The sequence below is a fragment of the Thalassophryne amazonica genome, chromosome 5 (genome assembly GCF_902500255.1).
Source record: "Thalassophryne amazonica chromosome 5, fThaAma1.1, whole genome shotgun sequence".
NCBI classification, from domain to species: Eukaryota; Metazoa; Chordata; class Actinopteri; order Batrachoidiformes; family Batrachoididae; genus Thalassophryne; species Thalassophryne amazonica.
This window is the reverse complement of record NC_047107.1, coordinates 10,988,805-11,001,670: the sequence shown is the minus strand read 5'-3', so window position 1 is coordinate 11,001,670 and position 12,866 is coordinate 10,988,805. Positions and strand designations below refer to the sequence as shown.

Genomic DNA, 12,866 nt, shown 5'->3' with positions numbered 1-12,866 from the left:
ATGATCTTGGAGGTGAACATGCTGGATGTGGAGGTCCTGGGCTGGTGTGGTTACACATGGCCTGCGGTTGTGTCCTACCAAATTCTCTGAAACACCTTTGGAGACGGTTTATGGTAGAGAAGGGCTATTCAACTATATTTTTCCGGAGGCCAAATTTGTCCGAATACTATGATCTGTGGGCCGGACATTCTCGTGACCTGTACTATTACTGTCAGATGTACAATTGAGACAAATGCTACTACTTTTTCTGTTTTTATTTAACAGAACATCAAAAGTATATACTAATGAAGTCACTATGTGGGAAAGTGCAGCAGGCTGTCATTAAGATCACATGCGAAAATGTCTAGTTTTTTTTTTATAAAAGCAGTCAGCTTTTCAATCACATCAACCACTGTTTTATCCTCCCCTGAAGACTCAGATTAAGACCATTCAAATGATGCATGACATCACTTAAAAAGCACATTTCTGAGACAAATTTCTCATCTAGCATTTTTGTCAGAAATGTTTCAGCCTTCTTGTGCTTGCATTCACATAGAAAGGTGATAATTACCTCCCTCAGTTCACAGACCACCTGACGTTGTTGTGTAAAAGTCGGTCAGAGTGCTCAGCTGACATATCAGCAAGTCGTCTGCGAAACAACCTGTGCTGAAGACTGGATGTTGCTCTGATAAAGTTCACTGCAGCAATCACAGAGTCCAGGGTACTTTTCAACTCACCACTAAGCTGAGAGCAGAGGACACTCTGGTGACTGCAGACTTACTTGTAGTTCCTTTATGTTCTTACAGACATAAAGACATGGATGACCTCTAATTTCCTGCTTTTAAACTCAGATAAAACTGAAGTTATTGTACTTGGCCCCACAAATCTTAGAAACATGCTGTCTAACCAGATCCTTACTCTGGATGGCATTTCCCTGATCTCTAGTAATACTGTGAGAAATCTTGGAGTCATTTTTGATCAGGATATGTCATTCAAAGTGCATATTAAACAAATATGTAGGACTGCTTTTTTGCATTTACGCAATATCTCTAAAATTAGAAAGGTCTTGTCTCAGAGTGATGCTGAAAAACTAATTCATGCATTTATTTCCTCTAGGCTGGACTATTGTAATTCATTATTATCAGGTTGTCCTAAAAGTTCCCTAAAAAGCCTTCAGTTGGTTCAGAATGCTGCAGCTAGAGTACTGACAGGGACTAGCAGGAGAGAGCATATCTCACCCATATTGGCCTCTCTTCATTGGCTTCCTGTTAATTCTAGAATAGAATTTAAAATTCTTCTTCTTACTTATAAGGTTTTGAATAATCAGGTCCCATCTTATCTTAGGGACCTCGTAGTACCATATCACCCCAATAGAGCACTTCGCTCTCAGACTGCAGGCTTACTTGTAGTTCCTAGGGTTTGTAAGAGTAGAATGGGAGGCAGAGCCTTCAGCTTTCAGGCTCCTCTCCTGTGGAACCAGCTCCCAATTCAGATCAGGGAGACAGACACCCTCTCTACTTTTAAGATTAGGCTTAAAACTTTCCTTTTCGCTAAGGCTTATAGTTAGGGCTGGATCAGGTGACCCTGGACCATCCCTTGGTTATGTTGCTTTAGACGTAGACTGTGGGGGGGGGTTCCCATGATGCACTGTTTCTTTCTCTTTTTGCTCCGTATGCATCACTCTGCATTTAATCATTAGTGATCGATCTCTGCCCCCCTTCTCGGCATGTCTTTTTCCTGGTTCTTTCCCTCAGCCCCAACCAGTCTCAGCAGAAGACTGCCCCTCCCTGAGCCTGGTTCTGCTGGAGGTTTCTTCCTGTTAAAAGGGAGTTTTTCCTTCCCACTGTGGCCAAGTGCTTGCTCATAGGGGGTCGTTTTGACCGTTGGGGTTTTTCATAATTATTGTATGGCCTTGCCTTACAATATGAAGCGCCTTGGGGCAACTGTTTGTTGTGATTTGGCGCTATATAAATAAAATTGATTGAAATTGATTGATTGAATGAGACAGTAGTTTTGGTGCAACAGCAGACGGTCGTGCAGACAGTCCTTTGACCCTTCCTGCCATCGAGGGAGCTCCATCTGTAACCAGCAGGTTAACACGTTCCAGGTCCAGTCCATTGTCGTTAAAAAAAGCAATAATCTTTTGGAAAATTATTTCCCCTGTTGTTTGGCCTTCCAGTGGAATTAGGTCCAACAGATCCTCCTTGAAACGGTCACTGTTGAAAAACCACACATACATCAAAGTTGTGCTATATCGGTGCTGTCAGTTAACTCATCCACAGCCAGTGACATGAATTCAGCTTTCTTCAACTGACTTACGTAGAAGAGTCTCGAAAACGTCTGTGGCTAAAACATCCAGTTGTCTTGCAACTGTTGTATCTGACAGAGAGATTGACTTGATTGAAGACATTACCTGCTGTTTTAGCTTGTCGTCCACTACCACCTTGTCAATGGCAGCTAATATGCGTTCTTTCACTGTTTCGGAGTCAGTGAACGGCATTTTCTTTTTAGCAAGAACCCGCAACATGCAGGGATGCTGCTGTTACCTTCTGCTGCAGAGTGCAGCTACGGGAGAATATTGCAGTGCTTCACTTGTAGTTCAGATTAAGTCCTTTTATTTTTATTTGACGAGCATCAGAACCCGGTGAATATTCATTGTCAAAACGGGAGTGAGTCGTAATGAAGTGCCTCCGCACGTTATATTCCTTATTCACCGCACAACAGTCAGAACACAGCAGGCACTTAGGATTGCCTTCGGCATTTTCTATGTGCACGTTTATCAGTCCAGTCATTATTAAATCTATTTTGGTTGTCAACTTTACGTCTCTTCTCCTTTGAATGCACCATGTCGTCGTCGTCTTCTTCTTCCTTCGAGTTTATTGGCGGTTTGCAAACCAATACGGTACATTGCTGCCTCCAACTGTTCGAGTGTCCGCAATGCCCTCACGCGAGGTGGGTCTGTTTGGAAACAGTGCAGGAAAAGGACTCATCGTGCCGCAAAGTGCCACAAAGTGTCGGAAAATGCAGAAAATTGGCAAATGCACTTTGTAGTGGCTTTTGATTGTGTATTTATTATTATTTATGGGTAGATGGGCTGCAGGCCGGTCCAAACTTATTAAAGGGCCGGTTGTGGCACGTGGGCCACCAGTTGAATAGCCTTGTGATAGAGAAATGAACATTCAGTTCACGGGCAACAGCTCTGGTGGACATTCCTGCAGTCAGCCCTGCAGCGGGTCTGTAATCAACCGTTTCTGCAGCGCGGCTTTGCTTTGAACCTTGAACCAATGAAGTAGTGCTTCGATCTTTGATCTGCTGCTTTGTTTGTTCTTTGTTTAATTTCGCTTTATCTTAATTTTTCCCCACTAAAACCCCAAATGTCCCACGTCTGTTAGTAATTTTTACCTTTTTATGTTAAACCAACCTGTTATGGTCTTCCGAAACAGTTGATAGATGCATTTTATAACTTAAAAATGGGACACATGCTAACGCATTAGCATGTCTATGGCATTTTCAGTGTTAAAGTTAGCATTAAGCTGAGCCATTATCAAGCCTCCCTCCCCAGCGCGCAAAGGATTCTGGGATACTCTAAAACTGTGAATAGCTGGTGACATTGTATAAAAGTGGCTCAACCCCCAGCTTCCCAGTCACAGCCACAGAAACTCATCACTCTTTAAGGGGTGTCACGGTGTCTTAGTGGCTTCCCTCACTCGTCTTCACTTTTTCAGAACGAGCACCTGAAAACTGAAGACTTTGTAGAAATTTGTTGTATTGCAAATCCTTTATGGTTGATGATGTTTTTGTTAAACCCCTTGAATTGGGCAGTACAGTCTGGTTTGAGGGCGAGCGCTGAAGGGGTAAAATATGATGCATAAAGCATAATTTCTCTACTTCTGGGGACAGAAACACGATATTTGGGCAAATTACACGCAAACAAAATCAAAATGCAAAGAACAAGTGGCGATGCGGTGGAAAGTGGACGTGTCAAGGTGGTTTTGCAGGTGAGAGAACACAGCTACTCTTGTTAGCTGTGTTGGCTAACACTTACTGACACGACCTCCCCCATTTGCCTTGTCTTCCCTTCTCCACTGGGAACTGAAAAAACCTGCACTTTTCACAACTGATTCGGTGATTGAAGCTGAAAACAAAACAGTACATCATTTTCCCGACACTGTGGCGAGAGACTATTCCCCGGGTGGAGTGTGGGAGTGTGAGCACAAACCATTCGGAGGATGGGGGTTTCAGCAGAAACCATTTTAAACCAGCACGGCCGCTAGGTGACGGTGAGTATGCTTTTAATGGTTGAATGGGCTGAATGGTTTGCGCTGAAACTCCCACACTCAGTCCAGAGATTCTCTGCTGTGTTCATGCCGGCTGTCCCCAGATGTGATCAAATCTCACAATATCACATAGGGGTTCATTTTCAATTCAATTTAATCTGCTTATAAAGCGCCAGCTCACGACAAAAACCGTCTTAAAGCGCCTCACGCAGAACAGTTCAATATAAAAAATTAAAACAAATAAATAAAAATTAAAAAATTCAAATACATAACAGAAGTAAAAGAATAAAACAGATAAAAAATAGAAACTATTTACAAGAAAGAGAATAAAATAGATTTTAAGTCTTGACTTAAAAATGTCCACAGACTCCGACTGCCTCACGGTCACAGGAAGACTGTTCCACAGAGCGGGTGCACGATAAGAAAAGGCTTATCGTGCACTGCTGACTCCTTCTTCACCCTGGGAACACAGAGAAGTCCCTCATCCTGTGACTGCAAAGCCCAGGCCGGCACGTAGGGTTCCACCAGATCGGGCAGATAAGACAGCACCAGTCCATGAACAACTTTTATAAGTTAATAATAAAACCTTAAAATCTGCTCTCAGAGACAGGAAGGCAGTGTAAAGATGCTAAAATGGGTGTGATATGTTCAAACCTAGGGGTTCAAATGAGACTGCGCTGCCCTATTAAGATTGAAGTCAACAATCCAACACGTACTCCAAATACTTATGGACATGACTGTGGATCAATTCAGGCAACACACTGACAGATGATGTGCACGTAAAGCCCAACAAACATTTTTGTGTGGTGATCACATGGCTTTATGACAACATGACACACCCACGTTAAGTTTTTCTTTATTATTGTGAGGAAATGTTTATTCTGCTCTTCATCCTTCAGTTTAAAACGCCATCAGATTGTCTCCACTCAGAACTTCACCACGTAGCAGAGGCTGGTTCATTTTCAGACACAGTCTGGCTTGTTTAGCCACTGATGATTCAGAGCCTTGCTCAAGAGCGCCTTTGTTTCAGTTGGTGTCCCAGTTCATGTGTTTTTCTGCTCCCCCTGCTGTCTGTTTCCACTAGATGACATCACTTCCCGTGCTTTGTGTTGTGTCTTTGAGTGACCTTGACAAAGGTTGTTTGTTCAGTCGTCTGACATTTTGAGCGTTTATTTGGATGAGTACACAATGTTAACATGTTGTCAAGGCTTACACCACGAGAACGCACTACGTTACAAAGACCCAAAGTCATAAAGACACGATATACAACAACAATAACAATAACAGACAAGCTGTCTGAGCTGCAGCAGTGTTGATGTTTAAAGTTCCTGATAAAATATCTGTGCTACCTGTATGATGTCATAAAGTCTGTAAAGGTTAGTGCATTGTTCATTTCAGTGTGAAACATCAAAAAAAAAAGAGAGAGAGAAAAAAAATATTTTTCTGAATATGTTGCACTGGAGAATAAGTCACACCTTTTTTCTGTGTTATCAGATTTTTAATTTGGGATTTTTATGCATCATTGTTGCATACTTCTTATTATTGACTTTATTATTATTATTAATAAAGTTTAATTTGTTTAGTGCTCTGATTACTTGGAAACCCCAAGATAAATATTTATTATTAGTAATTAACACATGATTTTTCTGAGTATAAATTGCACTGGAGGATAAGTCACACCTTTTTTCTGTGTTATCAGATTTTTAATTTGGGATTTTTATGCATCGTTGTTGCGTACATATTAATATTGACTTTATTATTATTATTATTATTATTGAAGTTTAATTTGTTTAGTGCTTTGATTCCTTGGAAAACCCAAGATAAATATTTATTATTAGTAATGAACACATGATTTTTCTGAGTATAAGTTGCACTGGAGGATAAGTCACACCTTTTTTCTGTGTTATCAGATTTTTAATTTGGGATTTTTATGCATCGTTGTTCCGTACATATTAATATTGACTTTATTATTATTATTATTATTATTGAAGTTTAATTTGTTTAGTGCTTTGATTCCTTGGAAAACCCAAGATAAATATTTATTATTAGTAATGAACACATGATTTTTCTGAGTATAAGTTGCACTGGAGGATAAGTCACACCTTTTTTCTGTGTTATCATATTTTTAATTTGGGTTTTTTATGCATCGTTGTTCCGTACATATTAATATTGACTTTATTATTATTATTATTATTGAAGTTTAATTTGTTTAGTGCTTTGATTCCTTGGAAAACCCAAGATAAATATTTATTATTAGTAATGAACACATGATTTTTCTGAGTATAAGTTGTACTGGAGGATAAGTCACACCTTTTTTCTGTGTTATCAGATTTTTAATTTGGGATTTTTATGCATCGTTGTTACATACGTATAATATTGACTTTATTATTATTATTAATAAAGTTTAATTTGTTTAGTGCTCTGATTACTTGGAAAACCCAAGATAAATATTTATTATTAGTAATGAACACATGATTTTTCTGAGTATAAGTTGCACTGGAGGATAAGTCACACCTTTTTTCTATGTTATCAGATTTTTAATTTGGAATTTTTATGCATCATTGTTGCGTACGTATTAATAATTACTTTATTATTATTATTATTATTATTATTATTATTATTGAAGTTTAATTTGTTTAGTGCTTTGATTCCTTGGAAAACCCAAGATAAATATTTATTATTAGTAATGAACACATGATTTTTCTGAGTATAAGTTGCACTGGAGGATAAGTCACACCTTTTTTCTGTTATCAGATTTTTAATTTGGGATTTTTATGCATCGTTGTTACGTACTTATTAATGTTGATTTTTTTTATTATTATTGAAGTCTATTTTGTTTAGTGCTCTGATTCCTTGGAAAACCCAAGATAAATATTTATTATTAGTAATGAACACATGATTTTTCTGAGTATAAGTTGCACTGGAGGATAAGTCACACCTTTTTTCTGTGTTATCAGATTTTTAATTTGGGATTTTTATGCATCGTTGTTCCGTACATATTAATATTGACTTTATTATTATTATTATTATTATTATTGAAGTTTAATTTGTTTAGTGCTTTGATTCCTTGGAAAACCCAAGATAAATATTTATTATTAGTAATGAACACATGATTTTTCTGAGTATAAGTTGCACTGGAGGATAAGTCACACCTTTTTTCTGTGTTATCATATTTTTAATTTGGGTTTTTTATGCATCGTTGTTCCGTACATATTAATATTGACTTTATTATTATTATTATTATTGAAGTTTAATTTGTTTAGTGCTTTGATTCCTTGGAAAACCCAAGATAAATATTTATTATTAGTAATGAACACATGATTTTTCTGAGTATAAGTTGTACTGGAGGATAAGTCACACCTTTTTTCTGTGTTATCAGATTTTTAATTTGGGATTTTTATGCATCGTTGTTACATACGTATAATATTGACTTTATTATTATTATTAATAAAGTTTAATTTGTTTAGTGCTCTGATTACTTGGAAAACCCAAGATAAATATTTATTATTAGTAATGAACACATGATTTTTCTGAGTATAAGTTGCACTGGAGGATAAGTCACACCTTTTTTCTATGTTATCAGATTTTTAATTTGGAATTTTTATGCATCATTGTTGCGTACGTATTAATAATTACTTTATTATTATTATTATTATTATTATTATTATTATTATTATTATTATTATTATTATTATTGAAGTTTAATTTGTTTAGTGCTTTGATTCCTTGGAAAACCCAAGATAAATATTTATTATTAGTAATGAACACATGATTTTTCTGAGTATAAGTTGCACTGGAGGATAAGTCACACCTTTTTTCTGTTATCAGATTTTTAATTTGGGATTTTTATGCATCGTTGTTACGTACTTATTAATGTTGATTTTTTTTTATTATTATTGAAGTCTATTTTGTTTAGTGCTCTGATTCCTTGGAAAACCCAAGATAAATATTTATTATTAGTAATGAACACATGATTTTTCTGAGTATAAGTTGCACTGGAGGATAAGTCACAGGAGCATCTCACACTAGTAAAAGGAAAAAAACTAATTTATACTCCGGAAAATACAGTATGAGTGGATTGAGCTGGAAGTCTTCATGAGTCCAAGCGTTTAGAATTTGTTGATACTTTGTGACATATGACATATTTGCAGAGGATGCGCTGAGAGGCTTTGTGGAGCAGGTTTTGTGTGTTTTTGTTGTTTTCACATCCTTCTTTATTGGCTCATCTGATCGCCAAACTGCAGTATTTCCCTGTTAGTCCAAATTTTCATTTTATTTTTTGCAGCTGCTGTTAGTGTGCAGACGGTGCACACATGGTCACCGCTAACAGGGTGTATGCTTGCATCCCTCCAGTCAGTTAAACACAGGTCAGATAGCTGTGGCAAACAGAAATTTGTCATGAGTAAGGTCAGGTGTCTTTTTTTTAGGTGTGATACTGGGGCTTTTAACCAATGCATTTAAAACAGTGCTTGAACAAACATTTAAAATTGATGAAATAAGTAAACAATTAAAAAATAAAATAAAAAACTTTACAGCATGGCTTTTTTAATTGCTCAGGAAACTTTAAATGTTAAAATAAACAGTATATTAACTCTTTAACTGCACAGATATAGACATGAATACACAACATATTTACCTAATGAACAAAATTAACACAATTCCAATTAGTTTACAGTAAATAATATTTTTGTAAAAACGCACAAGAGCGTAAATCGAGAGTCCCGCCTTCTGGCTCATCTCCTTCTTCACCACGATGGTCCAGTCCAGCATTCATAAAACATCAGATGCAGCACCAATCCATCTACCAATATCACACTCCAACTTACCCCACCTTGTAAATAAGACCCTTGTGGCGATAACTCTCCCCTGACCCAGAGGGAACAATCCACCCTTTTCCGAAAGAGGACCTTGTGAGTACAGTGGTGCTCACAAGGTGTTTATTTTGGGCAATCCATGACACTCTCTGTGATATCAAACAAATTATTCACGTTTGCCTGATTAAAACCAGGTGTTGCAATTAAGTACTTCTATCCCTTTGTTCCTTATCATTAAAAGTCTGGGGTCCAGGGGTATTTTCTAGAATTTTACCGAGTGGTTAGTGCACTCGGCTTCAGTGCAGAAAGTTCCCGGTTATAACCCCACCTGTGCCACATTTCTCCATGTGGAGTTGCGTTATGAAGGACATTCGGCGTGAAACTTCTGTCAATTCAACATACAGATCCACCTTGGATCTGAGTGAAAACGAGGGAGCAGCTGAAGGGACCTACTCTTTGCTTTCTGTAATACTCATTTTAAGACTTTTTTCAGTATAATGCCCATGTGTTGCATATCAAAATGTTCACAACAATCTCACCTTTCAGAATATGTGTCACATATTTGTGTGAAACACTGTATGTAGAAATATTGTGGCTTTAAATCTGAAGAAAAAAAAAAATTCAACACATTTTTAGAAAAATCCTCAAATCTTTATCATGGCAGGGGTGATGGCCAAGTGGTTAGTGCGCTTGATTTTACTTCCAGTTCCCAGTTCAAATCCCACCTCTGCCACATTTCTCCATGTAAATCAAATCAAATCAATTTTATTTATATAGCGCCAAATCACAACAAACAGTTGCCCCAAGGCGCTTTATATTGTAAGGCAAAGCCATACAATAATTACGGAAAAACCCCAACGGTCAAAACGACCCCCTGTGAGCAAGCACTTGGCAACAGTGGGAAGGAAAAACTCCCTTTTAACAGGAAGAAACCTCCAGCAGAACCAGGCTCAGGGAGGGGCAGTCTTCTGCTGGGACTGGTTGGGGCTGAGGGAGAGAACCAGGAAAAAGACATGCTGTGGAGGGGAGCAGAGATCGATCACTAATGATTAAATGCAGAGTGGTGCATACAGAGCAAAAAGAGAAAGAAACACTCAATGCATTATGGGAACCCCCCAGCAGTCTAAGTCTATAGCAGCATAACTAAGGGATGGTTCAGGGTCACCCGATCCAGCCCTAACTATAAGCTTTAGCAAAAAGCAGCACTGAGGTCTAACAGAACAAGCACAGAGATGAGTCCACTGTCTGAGGCCATAAGAAGATCATTTGTAACCTTCACTAATGCTGTTTCTGTACTATGATGAATTCTAAAACCTGACTGAAACTCTTCAAATAGACCATTCCTCTGCATATGATCAGTTAGCTGTTTTACAACTACCCCTTCAAGAATTTTTGAGAGAAAAGGAAGGTTGGAGATTGGCCTATAATTAGCTAAGATAGCTGGGTCAAGTGATGGCTTTTTAAGTAATGGTTTAATTACTGCCACCTTAAAAGCCTGTGGTACATAGCCAACTAATAAAGATAGATTGATCATATTTAAGATCGAAGCATTAAATAATGGTAGGGCTTCCTTGAGCAGCCTGGTAGGAATGGGGTCTAATAAACATGTTGATGGTTTGGATGAAGTAACTAATGAAAATAACTCAGACAGAACAATCTGAGAGAAAGAGTCTAACCAAATACCGGCATCACTGAAAGCAGCCAAAGATAATGTGGAGTTGCGTCAGGAAGGCCATCCGGTGTAGAACGTGCCAAATCAACATGCAGGTCCACTTTGGATCTGCTTTGGTGACCCTGAGTGAAAACAAGGGAGCAGCTGAAGGGACTCAGATCTTTACTGAAAAGACACCTTCATTCATATGCATCAACTGCTCTGGAGCTAAAAAAAATGGCTTCACCAAATGCTTTGGCTCACAAAAGTAAATGAAGGAAATGGAATATCAATGTAAATAAAAGTGAAATAAAATCACTCACCATTTCCAGTGAGATGTTTTCTGTTGTTATTCTGCACAGAAATGTCCACAAGTAATGAATGGACTGGTGGTTGGCTCTCACTGCGGTATTGTATCACTTCCTGTTCCGGAGCACAGCTGTGTTTTTCTGTATCTGTTAGCTGTTTAATCTGCGCAGTTAGATTGATCTAGTTATCTAGATTACGATTTGTTTCCCAGTGTAATCTTTACGTGCCTTAACTAAAGCACTCCTTCTGCTGAATCACCTCTAAATTATTTACACATTATTCACTTTGCGTGTTTTTAGGAATCCGCTAGCTTAGCGTAGCTACTAGCTCTTAGCCGATTTAGCATGGCGGCTTCTCCTGTCTCTCCCGCACTTTTCTGCTCTGGGTGTGAAATGTTTAGTTATTCCTCGGCCTCCTTTAGCAGTAACGGTACTTGTAATAAGTGTAGCTTATTCGTAGCTTTGGAGGCCAGGCTGGGCGAATTGGAGACTCGGGTCCGCACCGTGGAAAATTCTACAGCTAGCCAGGCCCCTGTAGTCGGTGCGGACCAAGGTAGCTTAGCCGCCGTTAGTTACCCCCTGGCAGATCCCGAGCAGCCGGGAAAGCAGGCTGACTGGGTGACTGTGAGGAGGAAGCGTAGCCCTAAACAGAAGCCCCGTGTACACCGCCAACCCGTTCACATCTCTAACCGTTTTTCCCCACTCGACGACACACCCGCCGAGGATCAAACTCTGGTTATTGGCGACTCTGTTTTGCGAAATGTGAAGTTAGCGACACCAGCAACCATAGTCAATTGTCTTCCGGGGGCCAGAGCAGGTGACATTGAAGGAAATTTGAAACTGCTGGCTAAGGCTAAGCGTAAATTTGGTAAGATTGTAATTCACGTCGGCAGTAATGACACCCGGTTACGCCAATCGGAGGTCACTAAAATTAACATTAAATCGGTGTGTAACTTTGCAAAAACAATGTCGGACTCTGTAGTTTTCTCTGGGCCCCTCCCCAATCAGACCGGGAGTGACATGTTTAGCCGCATGTTCTCCTTGAATTGCTGGCTGTCTGAGTGGTGTCCAAAAAATGAGGTGGGCTTCATAGATAATTGGCAAAGCTTCTGGGGAAAACCTGGTCTTGTTAGGAGAGACGGCATCCATCCCACTTTGGATGGAGCAGCTCTCATTTCTAGAAATCTGGCCAATTTTCTTAAATCCTCCAAACCGTGACTATCCAGGGTTGGGACCAAGAAGCAGAGTTGTAGTCTTACACACCTCTCTGCAGCTTCTCTCCCCCTGCCATCCCCTCATTACCCCATCCCCGTAGAGACGGTGCCTGCTCCCAGACTACCAATAACCAGCAAAAATCTATTTAAGCATAAAAATTCAAAAATAAAAAATAATATAGCACCTTCAACTGCACCACAGACTAAAACAGTTAAATGTGGTCTATTAAACATTAGGTCTCTCTCTTCTAAGTCCCTGTTGGTAAATGATATAATAATTGATCAACATATTGATTTATTCTGCCTTACAGAAACCTGGTTACAGCAGGATGAATATGTTAGTTTACATGAGTCAACACCCCCGAGTCACACTAACTGTCAGAATGCTCGTAGCACGGGCCGGGGCGGAGGATTAGCAGCAATCTTCCATTCCAGTTTATTAATTAATCAAAAACCCAGACAGAGCTTTAATTCATTTGAAAGCTTGACTCTTAGTCTTGTCCATCCAAATTGGAAGTCCCAAAAACCAGTTTTATTTGTTATTATCTATCGTCCACCTGGTCGTTACTGTGAGTTTCTCTGTGAATTTTCAGACCTTTTGTCTGACTTAGTGCTTAGCTCAG

At 39.0% G+C, this 12,866-nt stretch overlaps 1 protein-coding gene across 1 annotated transcript in view; it reads left to right on the top strand.

The window, feature by feature from the left end:
* olfml2a (olfactomedin-like 2A) overlaps positions 1-12,866 on the top strand; it is a 142,336-nt gene that overhangs the window by 1,647 nt on the left and 127,823 nt on the right. The gene's annotated exons all lie outside the window — the stretch shown is intronic.